Raw genomic sequence first — 11,299 nt, forward strand, 5'->3', positions numbered from 1 at the left:
TCTAGCACTTCAATTGGTCTTTTGATCTCATTTGGTAAAAGACGCTTCAACACTTTCAGTTCAGAAAATAAGTCTAGTCTGTCTATGTCATACGACCCATTATGCTTGAAAAAGGTTTCAAGGCGACCACATGAATCTCTCAAATCACCATCATCTTGGGAGTTTAACTTCTTTTTTTTAACTCAAACAGAAATAAAATATTTTTTTGTACTTTTGGAATTAAACAACTTACAATAAAGAACAATAGACTTTGTTTCTAGAAATTGAATAAACAGTCTGGTTTGGCATTTTGGCTTGAAGAAAGGAAATGATATTGGAATTTCATGATTTGGATATTTAAAAAGCATTTTTGTTTCATAAGTCAAACAAACTGTTGGGCCCACCATTCATTTAAAGATCATCAAATTTAGTGGCCCTTTTTACTTAACAAGTGTTAAATGGAGCCCTTATAATTTTCTTAGAGCGTTGGACTTCTTTTATATTTCTTAAAGAAATTAATGTTTTGGTGGCCCCTAAAAATCGGTAGCCCGAAGCGACGCTTTGTTCACTTTGGCCCAGGGCCACCCCTGAGTCGAGCTTATCACATCTATAATGTATACCAATTGTAATGGAATTACCAAAAAAATAAAAATAAATAATAATAATAATTTCCAATTTTAGAATGCTTCAATGGTATATCACATGAATAGGATAAGATCACCATATGTTTTATTTACGAAACCAAAAGAAAAATTGTATTCAAACTATTTGAAATATGTCTTTCCCTTCAATTTTACGACAACAATTAAAATTAATATAATACATTGTTTGAAAGTAAAGGTTTAAATAATTTGGATTATTAAAATGATATTTCAAACTACCTTTACAGACCAACAATTCAGTTTGGAAAATAAAAACATGTTAGTCACATATTTAACATAATTTGTTTTATGAAACAATGTTTTTTTGATTTGTTCGCTCTTATCAAAAGAACAATGTTAATTACCATACTTAACCGAAATGCTAACCATCTCAGTTTTTTATTTAAGTTTGTTTTATGTGTTTGGTTTCATTTTGGGGCATATAGTATTTATAATAAGCTCTTTAACCTAATAAGGTGTAGGAAATAACCATTACATTCTAAAAGTGTAAACATATCAACTATTTCATGTTACTTAGGTGGAGAAGCTTAACGAATTAAACAAAGGGTTAATTTTAAATGACTCCCATAACATGACCAACTCGTTCAGTTGGCCTCCAACGTTGTCCCCTGTTTCCACTTGGTCCCTTTTTTTCCGGTACTGCTACTTCTCTTGTTAGACTTGTTAGATTCTCATTATTAGATTAACTATTTTTCTCTTCACTTAATATAAGTTTTTCTTTATCTAATCATCACTCTCTTTTTTCTACCTCATCTTTATCTTCTTCTTCTTTCATCTTGATCTTCTCTGCTGTAGATGTAAGAAGTTTGGAAGAAAAAGAAGTTTATGCAATCAAAATTCTAAAATCAACATGCGGGTTTTTCCGATTCCATTGTTAATACCACACTTTTAATAAACCTAAACCCATCTTTACTCTTATTAACTTCTTCCAAGATTAACAAAGCATATTTAATATTCATTATCCTCGTCTTTATCTTCTTTCTTACTTTAATATCCTCCAAAATCAAATCAATTGAAGATGATCAAGATGAGCGAATAAGATAAAGTCGTGAGCTAAGATGAAGAGAGAAGATGTGTGAGGCGATGAGATAAAAGTGTGATAATGAGAGAGAAAAACTAAAATCAAGTGGATGGAGAACAAGTCAAATCTGTTAATGATACTTTGACAAGTCTAACGAGAAGAGTCTATCACCTAAACCTAATTCTGACCATAGAGATTGTAGGGAGATCAGCATGAGTTTTATAGGCACCTTGAACACTGCGCTATTGTAGTTGCATTCAAATAGGTGGACCCTTATCAGCTCCATCGCTAAGCACTACTTAAGTCTTGAAATAAAGTAGGGAGGTCTACAGAAATCAGCTCAACACCTTGAGTTGTGCCTCGAGGCAAGCGCAAAGGTGGATTTGATTCAACCTTGTTCTGAGCGCTGCTTTAACCATAGAGTCATAGAGACACAAAAATCTACAAAAGTTAGCTCGACACCTAGAGCTCTTCTTCTCGAAGAGAACGCCAATGACGCGGAAGACCAGATGACGCCAAGGATCCACTTTTCATACACGAACTGGCATTGTTGGAGGATTTGGCATTGTCAGAAATACGCGCTAGATCAGGTATTATCTCACAAAAGACCATAACACGTGGCTCCCATCAAGCCGGTTCTTTATCACCGCATCATAACTGTTGGTGGTTTACCACAATCCTTTAAACTTGTATAAACATATCAAATTTGCCCTAATGAGATCGATTATTTCACACTCCCATCGAATTATTTCGTAAGCTGCAACACTTGACTGACTTGAGCGGCGCAGTATCTTATCTGCAGGTTCACCTTATTTAATATCATAGTGGAGAAAAAGGGCATTCAGTAGAGCTCATGATGTTTTTTAGGAGATATCCGAGAAACTACTTTTTGACATCATTAGATATAATTTGCAGAGTTCTCTAATCTCACCGAATACTCTGGTTTGAATCTTCCCCACTCTCGAACGAAGAGTTGTCCGTCAACGGTCATTTTCTACGACGATTGAAGTAGCGAGCAAAGAAACGAAGTGGAACAAAGTGAAAAGTAAGAGAGAAGAATAGATAATAGAATAAAAAAAAAGTTAATAACATAAACTAAAGGAAGAAATTGAAAATGTAAAAAAATCTGGGCCAAAATTAAAATTTGAATACAAATGAGGACCAAAACGACTATTTGAACACAAAGTGGGGGGGTCAAAAAAATTAACCCAATTTAAAGTATACGTGGGCCAAAAGCAAGGAAGGATTGACTTTTAATACGGGTCTCCTAAACCAAACCCAGTAACCCAACCCCACCCCACCTGGGGACAACTATCATAGCGTAATGGCCAAGCTTTCGAACAAATGAATAACAGACCGTTGACTACACATTTCTTCACAAACAAATCGGGTCGGGTTTGATATGACTAAAAGATCCATGGGATTATTGTTGGATTTTCAGACTCCACTAGTCCACTTTTAAGGGGTTCCCTACCAAAAATACGGAATTGACCATTTCTCACCTGCTTTTTGCCGATGACTGTATAATCTTCGGACAAAACTCGTTAGACAACATTCATTCTCTCAAGAGCATCCTCAAGACTTTTTGTGAGTCATCCGGCCAAATGATCAATTACAAAAAGTCTAACATTTTCTACTCCAAAAATTCCCATCCGAAGTTTAAGCGTATGATTATGCGCTCCCTGAAGGTTAAATACGCAACACCTTCGGACAAATACCTGGGGGCTCACCTGTTTATTGGAGCCAACAAGAGGACTGCGTTCCAGGATCTCCTAGATCATATTAAGAACAAACTAGAGAAATGGAATTACTCATTCCTTTCTCAAGCAGGGCGTACTATTGTTATTTCAACAGTAGCTGCCGCCGTACCCCGATACCAAATGCAATGCTTTGTCATCCCTAAGGGCATCTGCAAGAGCATTACGACTATCCAGAAGTCGTTTTGGTGGGGTAAGTCTAGAGGCATTTGTACGAAATCTTGGTCGTCCATCTGCCTCCCCAAGGCCTTGGGAGGCTTGGGCATTCACCACACGGAACTAGATAACAAAGCCATGCTAAGCAAACTAGCATGGAGACTTAAAACTGAGCCTCAGGCTTTATGGGTACGATTCCTGAAAGACAAATATTACCCTTTCACGGAGACCCCGGGGGCTTTTAAGGCCCATCACTCGTGGCTCTGGAAAAATATTTATAGACAACTTCATCTTATTGATGAATTGACAACTTGGGAAGTCCACAATGGAACACATATTAATATTTGGACAGATAACTGGATCCCAGGTATCAATCTCATGCATAATTCACCTAGCAATACTCATATAACCAAAGTAGCTCAACTTATCAATAATGATAGATGGGATGAAATTACTCTCAATAACACCTTCGACCATCATACCCAGAACCTCATTAAAGCCATTCCGATTAGTACGGAAGGCGAAGACCAGAGGATTTGGTCTCTTACTAAATCCGGTAAATTCACAGTCAAATCCCTATACAATCACCTATGTACTAGTATAAATTCTCCCACCAATCGAAACCCCAATTGGAAGTTCATCTGGAACATTCCTAATGTCCCTAGAATTCAAATCTTCATTTGGAAGGTTTGTACTAAGGCACTCCCAGTGCGGGAGAGAATCGGGAAGTTTATCAATAATAACCTCATTTGTCCTAACTGTGATGCGATCGAATCTATTGAACACGCACTCCTTCACTGTCCACTAGCTAAGAATATATGGTTCCATTTTAACATTATCTCGGAAAACATAGAGAACTTGACAGAATGGATTTTCTCGTGGGAACACACCCCTCCACTCAGTGACAAATCTTATCAGAATCGTCTATCTACGATTTTATGGATTATATGGAAAACTAGATGTGATCATTGCTTTCAGCACGAAATTAATGACCTTGCTCACATTATCAAAATGATATATAATTACCCTACACTCTTGATTTCGGAACAGAAAAGCAACCAACCCATAAATAATAAATGGAATCCTCCAGATCCTACGTGGCTGAAAATAAATGTAGATGCATCTTTTACCAATGTGAATGATATAACAGGTACAAGCTTAATTATTCATGATTCCGGGGCTAAGTTCGTAGAAGCCCATACCTTTATTACCAGAAGCAGGAACAGTGAAGAAGGGGAGGCAATAGCCATCCTTAATGGCCTGATGTGGGCGGCGGAACATACCTATAAAGATATCATCCTAGAAAGCGATAACATAAATATTATCAAGCACTTACAAAACCCCAAGTATGAGATTCAGTGGCAATCGCGAATACACATCAAGAAAATCCAAGAAATCATTAAAGAACTTAATCAAGTGAAATTTAGCTACGTCAATCGGAACTTTAACAGGCCTGCTGACAAGCTTGCTAAGCGAGCGAGAAAGAAGAAGAAGACTGAAACTTGGTGTAGAATCCCTTTCTTTTTAAGTTCGTTGTACTGTAAGAACTTTTTGATTTTTTAATTTTAATGCCACTCCTTAACAAAAAAAAAAAAAAAAAGACTCCACTAGTCCACAGTTCAAAAAAAAAAGACCCCACTAGTCCAATTAATCTAGATTTAACTCCTTGAGTTTGTTTTCTTATTTATTTACCTACTAGGGGATCCTGGGTCCTAGGGCACGGACACAAATATGACGAAATTCTAACTCTAAATTCGCCCGACTTTCCATATTTAATGTTGCTACATTCAGGACAACCTAATTTTTTGTTATTATTTTCTTTTGTTTCCTTTTTTTTAAATTAGTTATTATTTTATAGGGAGAGAATTTAATTTCTTTTTTAACCATTTAAATATCTTTTGTTTCTTTTTTTCTTAAATTAGTTTTTTTTTTTGACAAGGTTATTTTTTTCTTCAAATTGGTGATTTTATTTCTAAAAAGAACTGTATTTTAAATTTTGAGAAGGGCTTCTAGACAATATCTTTTATTAAAATATGATGTTTGTCCAGTCATCGTTTTTCCTTCTGCTTTATTATATAGATTTGGATCAATCATTTAGAAGGTCATAAGTAAATTTTTATGAAAACTAAACCAAGCAATTTCACTTAATTTTTTTTTTGACAAAGAAGATAAAACTTCATTAATTTGTTTCACTAAGGAGATAAGTTACAAAGTGTTCGAGTGTAACTGAAGAATCCCAAAAAACTCGATAGATTATGCATAAGAACATAAGAAGCAAAGACATGAGGAGGGGAGTTACATTCCCTATAACAATGGCTAAACAATGTCGATTCGAGAAAAGAACTTTTGTGTTTAATATCACTCATAACATGACGGAGACGCCAAGGTGTGTCATCTGAATGACATGTGATACCATGGATAACTGTTTCAGCATCTCCCTCAATATTGACTCTGTTGAAGCGGTAATGAATCGCAAGGTCAATTCCTAGTAAGAAAGCCCGGGCTTCTGCGAACTCACTCGAATGCTCATTTAAAATCTTTGAGGCAATGGCCAGAGTGGTTCCATCTTGGTCTCTGCGATTGCTGCACATGATGATCTTATAGTTGTAAAGCTCGCATCCACGTTAATTTTAATTTAAGTGGACGGTGGGGGGGGGGGGATCCAAGTATTGTGTAGACGATGAATAGTCGAAGGTTGGACCTTGTTGAGTTATGGGGATTGGGATTCCATAGATGGAAGTCGAACTGAAAACAAGATTGAACTAAATCACATGAGGGAGCCTTACATCATTCCGATCTTTCCAGATATTTCATTTAAGATTTTAAGTAAATAGACTTTAAGACTTCATGCAATGCCCAAAATTTTTATATGACTAGTAGGGTCCAAATAAGCCTTTTCTTTTTTTGAAAATTGACCACGAAAATTTGAACTATTACAAGAACGGGTCTAAAGCGAATTAAGTTATTTTTACCTAAATAACTCAAGTTTAATAATCATGGACCTCTAGGATTTTGAAATTGATGTGAACATTATTGACCAGTTAGACAACCAAAATATGTAAATAATATATGAGTTAATTCCTATATGGCCCCCTACTTTGTGACCAGCTTCCTTTATGGCCCCTTTTTTTTCGTAAATTCAAATATGACCCCCTATTTTCAGGTAAATGTCATTACTACCCTTCCCAATTCTAAATTTAAAACATTAAAACAAAATTATTTCCACCTCACCCCTCTCTCCCTCCACCTCATCTCACCCTACACCTCACCCTTCTCTCTCTCTCTCCAATTCACCACTCTCTCTCCAACTCACCTCTCTCTCTCTCTCCAACTCACCCCTTTCTTCTCCGGTGAGGTGGTCGGCCGGAAAATTTTCCGGCCGGCCACCTTCAAATTTAAAAAAAAATTTCTCTCTCCTCTCTCTCTCTAATTTTTTTTTTTTTAAATCTCTCACCTCTCTCTCTCTCTAAAACTCCGGCGAAGGGGGTTTCCCTTCGCCGGAGGATCTGTTCACGAACTAATCTCAATGTATTGGGGGTTTCCCTGGGCTAATCTCAATGTTATATAATGATGTATTAAATCTTGGGTCCAAGACTGAAGAAACTTTACCTGGCTAATCTATTTGACTCACGGGCACCAACCGAATCTGGGCCACATCCCACAGGATCCGGGTTCGGATCTAAACCGTTAAGGAATAAAACAACGCGGTAAACGTGGTCCGCCACTCGCGATCTGGGACCGTCACGTCACCAATCCAATCAGGCATAAGGTCCACTTCAGCATCCACCGTTAAATCCAACAACACAAGGTGGGCCCAATAAAATCAACGGCTTAAAAATTTCTGTCGACATCAATGATTAGCCAATAGCACAACATTTAGACTTTTTCCCTAATTTCCTTTTCTTTGCTCAAATCAGAAGAAAACTAGAAATGAAAAGACAGCCTGGACAAGTCATAATGACGAGGACCAATCATAACTTGCCAAGTTCATACTCTTTAATAACTTATCATGACCGGTAACCTAGGTCAACAAGCAAACCTTTCTCTTATAAAAACACAACCGGTTCACTAAAACCCGAAAAAGATTCAGGCTAAAAAAACCGGAGCGATAGCTCAACCGGAACCAAAACAACCCCCGTCGGGGGGCGGGGGCCTAAAAATTATGCCGGGAAACCTAATAGTAGCGCCACCACCACAAGCACCGCTTTACAAGCAACGATCTTGGTCACCCGATTCAGATCGGGATGAAGCCTGGTTGAAACGTAAGGGTAACAATTATAAGAGGAGAACAAAAAGTTTAACAGATGAAGATGTTGAGGAATTAAAAGCTTGTATTGAGTTGGGTTTTAGTTTTGACTCGCCGGATTTAGATAATAAATTATCTGATACTTTACCAGCTTTAGGGTTTTATTATGCTGTTAACAAGCAATATAATGATACCATGTCAAAATCTTCATCTTCTTCAACCAATTCTGAGTCTGACCCTTTTTCTCCCGTTGGAAGTCCTCTTACAATTTTCACTCCAGGTAACTTTCTCTCTGGTCTAAACATTTTCTCTCTCTCTCTCTCTCTCTCTCTCTCTCTCTCTCTCTCTCTTGATTTGGGTAATTAAAATTTGAAGTTTTTTTTCTCTCTCTCTCTCTAGGTGATAATCCGCAAATAGTGAAGACCAGATTGAGGCATTGGGCAAGAGTAGTGGCTTGTACTTTGCGGAAATAATCTTCTTTTATGGTTGATTTTAAGGCGAAAGGTTTTTTTTTCCTATTGTAAATTAGCTCTGTTATCATTTTCTTTGTGATAGCGAAAAAATAGAAAATGGAAAAAAAACGAAAAACAAGAAAAGAAAGACCACTTCTTTTTAGCATTGACTTATTTGATTTGTTGTTCTTCTCTATTTTCTTTTATAATTACTGTATTTTTTTTTTTTTGTGGAGGTAAACTTGATAATATCCAATAATAATCAATAGATATGATAATATCTAGCTGTAAAAAAGTGATTTAAGAATTCCCAGATTGTAAATGAAATTTTTTATATTGGGAAAGTGATATGTATTGGGGACCAAAAATGTTATTTGGGCCGGAAGTGAGGGACGAACGCAGAACGAAAACTGATGTGGTCTGCTCCTATTAGTCCGGACATGTGGTGAGAGAAACGCACGAATCAATGAGATGAGAGTTGGCGCCAAGAGCTTCTGGTATGTGGTCAACCTAATTTTTGGGCCAAATTGCATTTCACTATAATGAGTTCCATCTTTGTTGTGCTTAGAGAGGGACATCACTCTTATGAGATAGCTATCCAAGGTTGCTTAGCCTGTAAAAGAACTGAAAGTTCCACTATGGTTGTTTGAGTTCTATAAGGTGAAATTAGAATTTTGATAGAAGATATTGAGAGCACAAAGTGAGGAGAATCTCATGATACAAACCCTTAAACATATAGTAGCACCAATGGATAAAACATCGACAAAATGAGTTACAAAGTTGAGCTACACTCGTTCTAACAGGTCTATCTTAAATCAATCCTTCTAACAAATCTAACGTAAAGTTGATAATGCCTTGCCTGTTGAAATATCTTTCTATATATTAAGATAACCTATATAATAGATATTAGGAAATATCAAATATTAGAAACTAGTAAAGTTAGAAACTAGTAGTATTGTAACTCTATAAATAGTGTCTTATATTTCTTTTGTAATCCATCAAGGAATAAAACAAGTTCTTTGATTTCAACTTGGTACCAGAGCCAAAAGTCTTAAATTTTTGTCTGGGAATTTATATTGATTGAAAGAGAAGAACCTTTCATCTTCATCTTGTTTTTCCGGTTTAGCTAAAGTGAAGGGCAACTGATTCATCCGCAATAATGACTCTCAATAAGGCAAATTCAAATTTTGCTAAAGTTGTTGGTCAATCTGACAAAATTACTTATAAGTGTACTCACTGCAACAAAATTGGTCATACCAAAAGTCATTGTTATGAACTATTAGGCTATCCAGAATGGTGGGATCATAATCGAAAGAAAAACTTTAAGAAGACCCTTGTAGATCCAACTGTTAAGCAAGCTTCATCGACGGTAGCCGCTACAGGTAATGTAGGCAAGACTTTAAATATGTCTACACAATTTTCGAATAGTACTTGGATAATTGATTCTGGTGCTACAGATCATATGACTTTTGATTCTAGACAGGTCTCAACCATAAACCAATCTTCACATAAATATGTCTCTACTGCCAATGACACCTCAGCCCCTGTTGTAGGGGAAGGACCTATAACTCTAACGAACACATTGAACTTAGACTCTGTTTTGGTTGTCCCATCTTTAGATCATAATTTATTATCAGTGTCTCAAATAACCACTACTCTATTTTGTGTTGTCATCTTTTGGCCTGAATTTTGTGTCTTTAAGGACATCCGGACAAGCCAAACAATTAGTTATGGTGTTAGGCGAGGAAAGTTGTATTACTTGGATTTAGTATCTGAAAGCTCTAATAAATTGCGTCAGGCATTAGTAGTGAACAATTCTGAAATAAAAAATAAAGATGAAATATGGTTATGGCATCGTCGTCAGGGGCACGCCTCCTTTGGTTATCTTAAGAAATGATTTCCATCGCTATTTATTAAGTGCGATGTTTCAAGTTTTCAATGTGATGTTTGTGCACTTGCAAAAAGTCATCGTCCATCGTTTCCGTTAAATTTAAATAAAAGTCCAACTCCTTTTATGATCTTACATTCCGATGTCTGGGGTCCATCTAAGGTTCCTACTTTGGGTGGGGCAAGGTGGTTTGTTACCTTTATTGATGATTGTACCAGGATGACTTGGGTGTGTTTGATGAAATCTAAAAGTGAGGTAAAGTTATTGTTTCAGAAGGTTCATAAACTGTTTAGTACTCAGTACAACGCAAATGTTCAGATACTTCGTAGTGACAACGGAGGAGAGTATATGGATCATGAACTTCAAACTTATTTGGTGTCTCATGGTATTGTTCATCAAACTACTTGTCCAAATACCCTCAACAAAATGGGGTCGCTGAAAGAAAGAATCGTCACTTGTTAGAAGTTATCAGGGCTATGTTGATCGAAGCACATATGCCATTATCTTATTGGGGAGAAGCACTTCTTGCTGCAACCTATTTAATTAATAGAGTACCATTTAGTACTACTGAGTTTAAGACTCCTTTTCAAGCTCTATCGGATGTTACAACTTCTCCGACAGTTTCAAATTTACCTCCCCGTGTCTTTGGGTGTGTAGCATTTATTCATCTTCATGAGCACCAACGTACAAAATTAACTCCAAGGGCATTAAGATGTGTATTTGTAGGGTACGGTGCAAATCAGAAAGGGTACAGATGTTATCATCCTCCAACTAAACGTACATCGGATGTTATCTTTCATGAAGATTCTAAGTATTTTTCACCTGAGTCTGAACTTCAGGGGGAAGAAACTAAGCAGGAAGTTCTGACTCTTGATTATGAAGAAAGGGATAATCATGTAGAAGAGAACAAAATTGGATCTAATATTGAAGTAAATTTGATTCCTGAAGAAATAAGTAGAGCTGAAATTGAAATTCCAGAATTACCAACACTTGAATCGGTAATGGAAGAACGTGTTAATGAAATCGTTGAACAAATTGTGGATTCACCTCCAATTGAAGTCGTTGAACCAAGGGTTAGTAATACACCAAACCAATCAGTTGTCGAGGATGTTCCTGAAGCACCTTCTGAACCACCTAG

General features: G+C 36.6%; 1 pseudogene across 1 annotated transcript; it reads left to right on the forward strand.

The window, feature by feature from the left end:
* The first annotated feature begins 7,635 nt into the window (after nucleotides 1-7,635).
* LOC147565943 (uncharacterized) lies at nucleotides 7,636-8,345 on the forward strand (annotated as a pseudogene). The gene is made up of 2 exons (XR_015230503.1): nucleotides 7,636-8,101; nucleotides 8,221-8,345. The product of XR_015230503.1 is annotated as an uncharacterized LOC147565943 (transcript).
* The last annotated feature ends 2,954 nt before the right edge of the window (nucleotides 8,346-11,299 follow it).

Source organism: Eschscholzia californica, unplaced genomic scaffold (assembly GCF_041429995.1).
Source record: "Eschscholzia californica isolate CP2 unplaced genomic scaffold, dmEscCali1.0.p SCAF_1, whole genome shotgun sequence".
In the NCBI taxonomy this organism is placed as follows: Eukaryota; Viridiplantae; Streptophyta; class Magnoliopsida; order Ranunculales; family Papaveraceae; genus Eschscholzia; species Eschscholzia californica.